This window comes from Phyllobates terribilis, unplaced genomic scaffold, assembly GCF_046119375.1.
Source record: "Phyllobates terribilis strain yellow unplaced genomic scaffold, ASM4611937v1 Scaffold_5__5_contigs__length_657084704, whole genome shotgun sequence".
Taxonomy (NCBI): domain Eukaryota; kingdom Metazoa; phylum Chordata; class Amphibia; order Anura; family Dendrobatidae; genus Phyllobates; species Phyllobates terribilis.
Window position 1 is genome coordinate 323,190,342 of NW_027362765.1, and position 9,810 is coordinate 323,200,151.

Below are 9,810 nucleotides of genomic sequence, written 5' to 3' on the forward strand. Positions count from 1 at the left end.
TCTATATGAGTACTAGATCCCAGCGATATAGCGACATGGTCCATCTGTCCATGGGGATCTATACTGTTCTATATGAGTACTGGATCCCAGCGATATAGAGACCTGGTCCGTCTGTCCACAGGAATCTATACTATTCTATATGAGTATCTAGATCCCAGCGATATAGCGACCTGGTCCGTCTGTCCATAGGGATCTATACTATTCTATATGAATACTAGATCCCAGCGATATAGCGACCTGGTCCGTCTGTCCACAGGGATCTATACTATTCTATATGAGTATCTAGATCCCAGCGATATAGCGACCTGGTCCGTCTGTCCATAGGGATCTATACTATTCTATATGAATACTAGATCCCAGCGATATAGCGACCTGGTCCGTCTGTCCACAGGGATCTATACTGTTCTATATGAGTACTAGATCCCAGCGATATAGCGACATGGTCCATCTGTCCATGGGGATCTATACTATTCTATATGAGTACTGGATCCCAGCGATATAGAGACCTGGTTTGTCTGTCCACAAGGATCTGTACTGTTCTATATGAGTACTAGATCCCAGCGATATAACGACCTCGTCCGTCTGTCCACAGGGATCTATACCATTCTATATGAGTACTAGATCCCAGCGATATAGCGACCTGGTCTGTCTGTCCACAGGGATCTATACTATTCTATATGAGTACTGGATCCCAGCGATATAGCGACCTGGTCCGTCTGTCCACAGGGATCTATACTATTCTATATGAGTACTGGATCCCAGCGATATAGCGACCTGGTCCATCTGTCCACAGGGATCTATACCATTCTATATGAGTACTGGATCCCAGCGATATAGCGACCTGGTCTGTCTGTCCATAGGGATCTATACTATTCTATATGAGTACTGGATCCCAGCGATATAGAGACCTGGTCTGTCTGTCCATAGGGATCTATACTATTCTATATGAGTACTGGATCCCAGCGATATAGCGACCTGGTCTGTCTGTCCACAAGGATCTATACTATTCTATATGAGTAGTGGATCCCAGCGATATAGCGACCTGGTCCGTCTGTCCACAGGGATCTATACTGTTCTATATGAGTACTAGATCCCAGCGATATAGCGACCTGGTCCATCTGTCCACAGGGATCTATACTGTTCTATATGAGTACTAGATCCCAGCGATATAGCGACATGGTCCATCTGTCCATAGGGATCTATACTGTTCTATATGAGTACTAGATTCCAGCGATATAGCGACCTGGTCCGTCTGTCCACAGGGATCTATACTATTCTATATGAGTACTAGATCCCAGCGATATAACGAACTGGTCCGTCTGTCCACAGGGATCTAGACTATTCTATATGAGTACTAGATCCCAGCGATATAGCGACCTGGTCCGTCTGTCCACAGGGATCTATACTATTCTATATGAATATTGGATCCCAGCGATATAGCGACCTGGTCCGTCTGTCCACAGGGATCTATACTATTCTTTATGAGTACTGGATCCCAGCGATATAGCGACCTGGTCTGTCTGTCCATAGGGATCTATACTATTCTATATGAGTACTGGATCCCAGCGATATAGCGACCTGGTCCGTCTGTCCACAGGGATCTATACTATTCTATATGAATACTAGATCCCAGCGATATAGAGACCTGGTCCATCTGTCCACAGGGATCTATGCTATTCTATATGAGTACTGGATCCCAGCGATATAGCGACCTGGTCTGTCTGTCCACAGGGATCTATACTATTCTATATGAATAGTGGATCCCAGCGATATAGTGATCTGGTCCGTCTGTCCACAGGGATCTATACTGTTCTATATGAGTACTAGATCCCAGCGATATAGCGACCTGGTCCGTCTGTCCACAGGGATCTATTCTATTCTATGTGAGTACTGGATCCCAGCGATATAGCGACCTGGTCCGTCTGTCCACAGGGATCTATACTATTCTATATGAGTACTGGATCCCAGCGATATAGCGACCTGGTCTGTCTGTCCATAGAGATCTATACTATTCTATATGAGTACTGGATCCCAGCGATATAGCGACCTGGTCCGTCTGTCCACAGGGATCTATACCATTCTATATGAATACTAGATCCCAGCGATATAGCGACCTGGTCTGTCTGTCCATAGGGATCTATACTATTCTATATGAGTACTGGATCCCAGCGATATAGCGACCTGGTCCGTCTGTCCACAGGGATCTATACTATTCTATATGAGTACTGGATCCCAGCGATATAGTGACCTGGTCCGTCTGTCCACAGGGATCTATACTATTCTATATGAGTACTGGATCCCAGCGATATAGCGACCTGGTCCGTCTGTCCACAGGGATCTATACTATTCTATATGAGTACTGGATCCCAGCGATATAGCGACCTGGTCTGTCTGTCCATAGGGATCTATACTATTCTATATGAGTACTGGATCCCAGCGATATAGCGACCTGGTCTGTCTGTCCATAGGGATCTATACTATTCTGTACGAGTACTGGATCCCAGCGATATAGCGACCTGGTCCGTCTGTCCACAGGGATCTATGCTATTCTATATCAGTAGTGGATCCCAGCGATATAGCGACCTGGTCCGTCTGTCCACAGGGATCTATACTGTTCTATATGAGTACTAGATCCCAGCAATATAGCGACCTGGTCAGTCTGTCCACAGGGATCTATACTGTTCTATATGAGTACTAGATCCCAGCGATATAGCGACATGGTCCATCTGTCCATGGGGATCTATACTGTTCTATATGAGTACTGGATCCCAGCGATATAGAGACCTGGTTTGTCTGTCCACAGGGATCTGTACTGTTCTATATGAGTACTAGATCCCAGTGATATAACGACCTGGTCCGTCTGTCCACAGGGATCTATACCATTCTATGAGTACTAGATCTCAGCGATATAGCGACCTGGTCCGTCTGTCCACAGGGATCTATACTATTCTATATGAGTACTGGATCCCAGCGATATAGCGACCTGGTCCGTCTGTCCACAGGGATCTATACTATTCTGTATGAGTACTGGATCCCAGCGATATAGCGACCTGGTCCGTCTGTCCACAGGGATGTATAATATTCTATACGAGTGCTGGATCCCAGCGATATAGCGACCTGGTCCGTCTGTCCACAGGGATCTATACTATTCTATATGAGTATCTAGATCCCAGCGATATAGCGACCTGGTCCGTCTGTCCACAGGGATCTATACTATTCTATATGAGTACTGGATCCCAGCAATATAGCGACCTGGTCCGTCTGTCCACAGGGATCTATACTATTCTATATGAATGCTGGATCCCAGCGATATAGCCACCTGGTCCGTCTGTCCACAGGGATCTATACTATTCTATATGAGTATCTAGATCCCAGCGATATAGCGACCTGGTCTGTCTGTCCACAGGGATCTATACTATTCTATATGAGTACTGGATCCCAGCGATATAGCGACCTGGTCCGTCTCTCCACAGGGATCTATACTATTCTATGTGAGTAGTGGATCCCAGCGATATAGCGACCTGGTCCGTCTGTCCACAGGGATCTATACTGTTCTATATGAGTACTAGATCCCCGCGATATAGCGACATGGTCCATCTGTCCATAGGGATCTATACTGTTCTATAGGAGTACTGGATCCCAGCGATATAGAGACCTGGTTTGTCTGTCCACAGGGATCTGTACTGTTCTATATGAGTACTGGATCCCAGCGATATAGCGACCTTGTCCGTCTGTCCACAGGGATCTATACTATTCTATATGAGTGCTGGATCCCAGCGATATAGCAACCTGGTCCGTCTGTCCACAGGGATCTATACTATTCTATATGAGTACTGGATCCCAGCGATATAGCGACCTGGTCCGTCTGTCCACAGGGATCTATAATATTCTACATGAGTGCTGGATCCCAGGGATATAGCGACCTGGTCCGTCTGTCCACAGGGATCTATACTATTCTATATGAGTATCTAGATCCCAGCAATATAGCGACCTGGTCCGTCTGTCCACAGGGATCTATACTATTCTATATGAGTACTGGATCCCAGCGATATAGCGACCTGGTCCGTCTGTCCACAGGGATCTATACTATTCTATATGACTGCTGGATCCCAGCGATATAGCCACCTGGTCCGTCTGTCCACAGGGATCTATACTATTCTATATGAGTATCTAGATCCCAGTGATATAGCGACCTGGTCCGTCTGTCCACAGGGATCTATACTATTCTATGTGAGTAGTGGATCCCAGCGATATAGCGACCTGGTCCGTCTGTCCACAGGGATCTATACTGTTCTATATGAGTACTAGATCCCAGCGATATAGCGACATGGTCCATCTGTCTATAGGGATCTATACTGTTCTATAGGAGTACTGGATCCCAGCGATATAGAGACCTGGTTTGTCTGTCCACAGGGTTCTGTACTGTTCTATATGAGTACTGGATCCCAGCGATATAGCGACCTGGTCCGTCTGTCCACAGGGATCTATACTATTCTATATGAGTGCTGGATCCCAGCGATATAGCAACCTGGTCCGTCGGTCCACAGGGATCTATACTGTTCTATATGAGTACTAGATCCCAGTGATATAGCGACCTGGTCCGTCTGTCCACAGGGATCTATACTGTTCTATATGAGTACTAGATCCCAGCAATATAGCGACCTGGTCCATATGTCCATAGGGATCTATACTGTTCTATAGGAGTACTGGATGCCAACGATATAGAGACCTAGTTTGTCTGTCCACAGGGATCTTTACTGTTCTATATGAGTACTAGATCCCAGCGATATAATGACCTGGTCCGTCTGTCCACAGGGATCTATACCATTCTATATGAGTACTAGATCCCAGCGATATAACGACCTGGTCCGTCTGTCCACAGGGATCTAGACTATTCTATATGAGTACTAGATCGCAGTGATATAGCAACCTGGTCCGTCTGTCCACAGGGATCTATACTATTCAAAATGAGTACTAGATCCCAGCGATATAGCGACCTGGTCCGTCTGTCCACAGGGATCTATACTATTCTATATGAGTATCTAGATCCCAGCGATATAGCGACCTGGTCCGTCTGTCCACAGGGATCTATAATATTCTATATGAGTGCTGGATCCCAGCGATATAGCGACCTGGTCCGTCTGTCCACAGGGATCTATACTATTCTATATGAGTATCTAGATCCCAGCGATATAGCGACCTGGTCCGTCTGTCCACAGGGATCTATACTATTCTATATGAGTACTGGATCCGAGCGATATAGCGACCTGGTCCGTCTGTCCACAGGGATCTATACTATTCTATATGAGTATCTAGATCCCAGCGATATAGCGGCCTCGTCCGTCTGTCCACAGGGATCTATACTATTCTATATGAGTATCTAGATCCCAGCGATATAGCGACCTGGTCCGTCTGTCCATAGGGATCTATACTATTCTATATGAGTACTGGATCCCAGCGATATAGTGACCTGGTCCGTCTGTACATAGGGATCTATACTATTCTATATGAGTATCTAGATCCCAGCGATATAGCGACCTGGTCCGTCTGTCCATAGGGTTCTATATGAGTACTGGATCCCAGCGATATAACGACCTGGTCCGTCTGTCCACAGGGATCTATACTATTCTATATGAGTACTGGATCCCAGCGATATAGCGACCTGGTCCGTCTGTCCACAGAGATCTATACCATTCTATATGAATACTAGATCCCAGCGATATAGCAACCTGGTCCGTCTGTCCACAGGGATCTATACTATTCCATATGAGTACTGGATGCCAGCGATATAGCGACCTGGTCCGTCTGTCCACAGAGATCTATACCATTCTATATGAATACTAGATCCCAGCGATATAGCGACCTGGTCCGTCTGTCCACAGGGATCTATACTATTCTATATGAGTACTGGATGCCAGCGATATAGCGACCTGGTCCGTCTGTCCACAGGAATCTATACTATTCTATATGAGTATCTAGATCCCAGCGATATAGCGACCTGGTCCGTCTGTCCATAGGGATCTATACTATTCTATATGAATACTAGATCCCAGCGATATAGCGACCTAATCCGTCTGTCCACAGGGATCTATACTATTCTATATGAGTATGTAGATCCCAGCGATATAGCGACCTGGTCCGTCTGCCCATAGGGATCTATACTATTCTATATGAATACTAGATCCCAGCAATATAGCGACCTGGTCCGTCTGTCCACAGGGATCTATACTATTCTATATGAGTACTGGATCCCAGCGATATAGCGACCTGGTCTGTCTGTCCATAGGGATCTATACTATTCTATATGAGTACTGGATCCCAGCGATATAGCGACCTAGTCCGTCTGTCCATAGGGATCTATACTATTCTATATGAGTACTGGATCCCAGCGATATAGCGACCTGGTCCGTCCGTCCACAGGGATCTATACTGTTCTATATGAGTACTAGATCCCAGCGATATAGCGACATGGTCCATCTGTCCATGGGGATCTATACTGTTCTATATGAGTACTGGATCCCAGCGATATAGAGACCTGGGCCGTCTGTCCACAGGAATCTATACTATTCTATATGATTATCTAGATCCCAGCGATATAGCGACCTGGTCCGTCTGTCCATAGGGATCTATACTATTCTATATGAATACTAGATCCCAGCGATATAGCGACCTGGTCCGTCTGTCCACAGGGATCTATACTATTCTATATGAGTATCTAGATCCCAGCGATATAGCGACCTGGTCCGTCTGTCCATAGGGATCTATACTATTCTATATGAATACTAGATCCCAGCGATATAGCGACCTGGTCCATCTGTCCACAGGGATCTATACTATTCTATATGAGTACTGGATCCCAGCGATATAGCGACCTGGTCTGTCTGTCCATAGGGATCTATACCATTCTATATGAATACTAGATCCCAGCGATATAGCGACCTGGTCCGTCTGTCCACAGGGATCTATACTATTCTATATGAGTACTGGATGCCAGCGATATAGCGACCTGGTCCGTCTGTCCACAGGAATCTATACTATTCTATATGAGTATCTAGATCCCAGCGATATAGCGACCTGGTCCGTCTGTCCATAGGGATCTATACTATTCTATATGAATACTAGATCCCAGCGATATAGCGACCTGGTCCGTCTGTCCACAGGGATCTATACTATTCTATATGAGTATGTAGATCCCAGCGATATAGCGACCTGGTCCGTCTGTCCATAGGGATCTATACTATTCTATATGAATACTAGATCCCAGCGATATAGCGACCTGGTCCGTCTGTCCACAGGGATCTATACTATTCTATATGAGTACTGGATCCCAGCGATATAGCGACCTGGTCTGTCTGTCCATAGGGATCTATACTATTCTATATGAGTACTGGATACCAGCGATATAGCGACCTGGTCCGTCTGTCCATAGGGATCTATACTATTCTATATGAGTACTGGATCCCAGCGATATAGCGACCTGGTCCGTCCGTCCACAGGGATCTATACTGTTCTATATGAGTACTAGATCCCAGCGATATAGCGACATGGTCCATCTGTCCATGGGGATCTATACTGTTCTATATGAGTACTGGATCCCAGCGATATAGAGACCTGGTCCGTCTGTCCACAGGAATCTATACTATTCTATATGAGTATCTAGATCCCAGCGATATAGCGACCTGGTCTGTCTGTCCATAGGGATCTATACTATTCTATATGAATACTAGATCCCAGCGATATAGCGACCTGGTCCGTCAGTCCACAGGGATCTATACTATTCTATATGAGTATCTAGATCCCAGCGATATAGCGACCTGGTCCGTCTGTCCATAGGGATCTATACTATTCTATATGAATACTAGATCCCAGTGATATAGCGACCTGGTCCGTCTGTCCACAGGGATCTATACTGTTCTATATGAGTACTAGATCCCAGCGATATAGCGACATGGTCCATCTGTCCATGGGGATCTATACTGTTCTATATGAGTACTGGATCCCAGCGATATAGAGACCTGGTTTGTCTGTCCACAAGGATCTGTACTGATCTATATGAGTACTAGATCCCAGCGATATAACGACCTCGTCCGTCTGTCCACAGGGATCTATACCATTCTATATGAGTACTAGATCCCAGCGATATAGCGACCTGGTCTGTCTGTCCACAGGGATCTATACTATTCTATATGAGTACTGGATCCCAGCGATATAGCGACCTGGTCCGTCTGTCCACAGGGATCTATACTATTCTATATGAGTACTGGATCCCAGCGATATAGCGACCTGGTCCATCTGTCCACAGGGATCTATACCATTCTATATCAGTACTGGATCCCAGCGATATAGCGACCTGGTCTGTCTGTCCATAGGGATCTATACTATTCTATATGAGTACTGGATCCCAGCGATATAGCGACCTGGTCTGTCTGTCCATACGGATCTATACTATTCTATATGAGTACTGGATCCCAGCGATATAGCGACCTGGTCTGTCTGTCCACAAGGATCTATACTATTCTATATGAGTAGTGGATCCCAGCGATATAGCGACCTGGTCCGTCTGTCCACAGGGATCTATACTGTTCTATATGAGTACTAGATCCCAGCGATATAGCGACCTGGTCCATCTGTCCACAGGGATCTATACTGTTCTATATGAGTACTAGATCCCAGCGATATAGCGACATGGTCCATCTGTCCATAGGGATCTATACTGTTCTATATGAGTACTAGATTCCAGCGATATAGCGACCTGGTCCGTCTGTCCACAGGGATCTATACTATTCTATATGAGTACTAGATCCCAGCGATATAACGAACTGGTCCGTCTGTCCACAGGGATCTAGACTATTCTATATGAGTACTAGATCCCAGCGATATAGCGACCTGGTCCGTCTGTCCACAGGGATCTATACTATTCTATATGAATATTGGATCCCAGCGATATAGCGACCTGGTCCGTCTGTCCACAGGGATCTATACTATTCTTTATGAGTACTGGATCCCAGCGATATAGCGACCTGGTCTGTCTGTCCATAGGGATCTATACTATTCTATATGAGTACTGGATCCCAGCGATATAGCGACCTGGTCCGTCTGTCCACAGGGATCTATACTATTCTATATGAATACTAGATCCCAGCGATATAGAGACCTGGTCCATCTGTCCACAGGGATCTATGCTATTCTATATGAGTACTGGATCCCAGCGATATAGCGACCTGGTCTGTCTGTCCACAGGGATCTATACTATTCTATATGAATAGTGGATCCCAGCGATATAGTGATCTGGTCCGTCTGTCCACAGGGATCTATACTGTTCTATATGAGTACTAGATCCCAGCGATATAGCGACCTGGTCCGTCTGTCCACAGGGATCTATTCTATTCTATGTGAGTACTGGATTCCAGCGATATAGCGACCTGGTCCATCTGTCCACAGGGATCTATACTATTCTATATGAGTACTGGATCCCAGCGATATAGCGACCTGGTCTGTCTGTCCATAGAGATCTATACTATTCTATATGAGTACTGGATCCCAGCGATATAGCGACCTGGTCCGTCTGTCCACAGGGATCTATACCATTCTATATGAATACTAGATCCCAGCGATATAGCGACCTGGTCCGTCTGTCCACAGGGATCTATACTATTCTATATGAGTATCTAGATCCCAGCGATATAGCGACCTGGTCCGTCTGTCCATAGGGATCTATACTATTCTATATGAATACTAGATCCCAGCGATATAGCGACCTGGTCCGTCTGTCCACAGGGATCTATACTGTTCTATATGAGTACTAGATCC